Raw genomic sequence first — 2,695 nt, 5'->3', positions numbered from 1 at the left:
AAGCACCCTACCTGCTGTGCTATCACTCCAGCCCCTCATACTATGTTTTTTGTGTTCCTCCGGGTTTTCTTAATGCTGGTGCCACACAATCCTGTGGGATTCCCCTCAGTTGGCTCCTCCTCTGAAAGAGGAATTCATTGGATGAAGTTTCCTTTCCTCACTTCCTTCCTCTCTCACTTCCTTCTGTCCATGTAGAATGAAAGAGTAGGGCTGGATCATCTCCAAGTCCCTTCCTGCTCTGACTGCCCCTAGGATATAATGCAGAGGATCATTGGAATATTTGGGTAGGGGCTCCTCCCTGGAACCACGAGGGAAGAATGTGGTGCCCGGACACGCTCCTTCCACACAGCCCTTTTCCTACAAGGACTGAGGTGGTTTTCAGAACAAAGCCGGAAAGTCAAAGGGGCCCGGCCGGAAGCCATGGCAAATAGAGCGAGGGCAGCGGGCGGGTGTTCAAGGACCAAGTTGGCATCTGAGGACATGCCCATCAGACGAGGCTGTTTGTGAAGTGGATGTGTCATCCTGTTCTCTCGGGCGAACAAGCAGCTCATTGTTCTTGAAAACAGCAGCTGCTTCTGCACAGCATTCAGCATTTGGGTGTGCCCACTTGGGGAACCTCCTTTTCAGCAGGAGGCACGAAGCCTTCCTCTCCCAAGAAACGGGAGGCCACTCATCGCAGGGAATCCATGTCCTTTCGCTGCCGTCCGCTGAAAGCTGAGTAGTTTCCAACAGCACAACCTGCTAATCGATAGTTCTGGAGCTCAGACATCCCACCTGGGCCCCACTTCACCCCAGGATCTATCTATCTCCTTTCTGGACATGTCTCTGGTGCTTCCAGTGGATAGAACTCAGGTCCCAGAGGGTGTCAGGCTGATGTCTGCACTTCCTCCCTAGCTGTCAACTAGGGACCTTGCTCGGGATCATGTACAGAGACACCCTACCTCTCAGCCCTGCAGCTCTGGCCTTGCAACTCTCACCTCTCTTCCATTGATCCCACTTACACCCCCACCCCCACCACACACACAAGGCTGGGAAGAGCCCTCTACCTCTAAGGACCCTGGCAATGAGGTTGATCCATCCCCATAACTATCTTAACTATTGTAACCTGGCATGATCTCCCCCTCCCTAAGTGCCTTTGCCAGGTGTGGATCTTCATCACAGGTTCCGAGCAGTGGGGCCTGCTAACATTCTGCCTCCCATAGTCAGGCTGGAATCTGGGCCCCAAGCTGGCGATTCACATCTCATGCAGTGTCTCTCTGAGACACTGTATGAACCACAGTTGCCTGGTGCCAGCTGGGTATCCTGCAAAGTAAGACTTGAGTGTGTCTGTCCCGGCTGTTTTGTGGTCAAGCCATCAGATTCACTGGGTAATTAATGTTCACAGGACTCTGTGAGATACAATTATATAGACTCCCTCATACTCATAAAGCTTTTCTTTCTTTTTTTTTAAACAAGATCTAACACAAATGGAACCCACTCAGCCTGATTTTCCTGTTTTAGCTTTGCTGGGCACAATCTGGACCCTTCTGGAACTTCGTCCACTATCAAGTTCCCTCGCCATCAACTTCCCATCCTCCCTCTACCAGTGTGCTTTGTACCAGTGTACCTTTTTATCTCAGACCTACAGGCTGAATCCACAAAAGAACACCACCTTCACCCCTGGCACTCTTTCCCGCCATGCCTGCGGCCTCCACTCCCCAGGGGCCTGGCATCAGCTTATACCCGGCTCCAAGCCCTTCTGCACAGCTCAGCCAGAGGAAGCCCCCTGCTTGATTGTGATTGCTTCAGGGCATCAGGGTCTCAGGCCACCTCACACCAGCTTTCACTGGGTTCGTGGGAACTAGAAAGGATGAGCAGGCTGGGTGAGGGTTCACTGCCGGGTGGCTGCTCTGGCCCCCCTCCCCCAAAATGAGCTGATCTACTCCAACTCCCTCTGAACCACCCCATTCGAGCCTCTTTCCTAAGAAAGGAGAATGTTGGTTGTTCAAAAGGGCTTCTCTGGTTGTCTGGAGATCCCAACATGTCAAAGGCAGGGAACAAAATCTTTGGGGCCAGGAAGCCCCCATCCACCCACAGGAGCTGAAATCCCCCATGTGACAGAGAACCATGCTGCTTCCTCTGCCTAGCTCACAGTCTAAATGGAGCGGCGGGTGGGGGGCGTGGTGGGAGAGAGGGCTTGGGAGAGGCTGGCTGAGGCTGGTGTGGGTGTGTTCTCACCACCCCCACAGTTTCCCTTCACCTCTAGGTATGTGAAAAGAGTGTCAGGGAGCTTGCCTTGTCCCTTTTGCAGTTTGAGCAGACATAAAGACTGGAGTGAGTGGAGTTCATGCCCAATTCAATCAGCTAATCAGCGGCTGAATAAATAGCAGTACTCCTACATAAAAAATAAACAAAATAAAATAAAAATAAAATCACTTAACTGCAGCTGTAATAAGAATTAAAAAAAAAAGACTGGAGTGAGACGCAGGGTTGCGGGACTGCATAGTGCAGTGGGGTGAAGATACTTGGTTCCCAGGGACCAGATGTGGGACACATGTTGGGAAGGCTACCTGGAGCCTCCTTGGAAGGCATCTACCCCCAGAGGGCTGTGCTGCTGTGTGGGAAACAGAGATGGGGTAGCTAGAGGGACCCCTGGAAAACCAGCTGAGTTCCTGCAATCCTCCAACCCCAGGCTCACAATGAAACTGGAACTGAG

This window comes from Sorex fumeus, unplaced genomic scaffold (assembly GCF_029834395.1).
Source record: "Sorex fumeus unplaced genomic scaffold, SorFum_2.1 ptg000035l, whole genome shotgun sequence".
In the NCBI taxonomy this organism is placed as follows: Eukaryota; Metazoa; Chordata; class Mammalia; order Eulipotyphla; family Soricidae; genus Sorex; species Sorex fumeus.
This window is presented reverse-complemented; position numbering follows the sequence as displayed.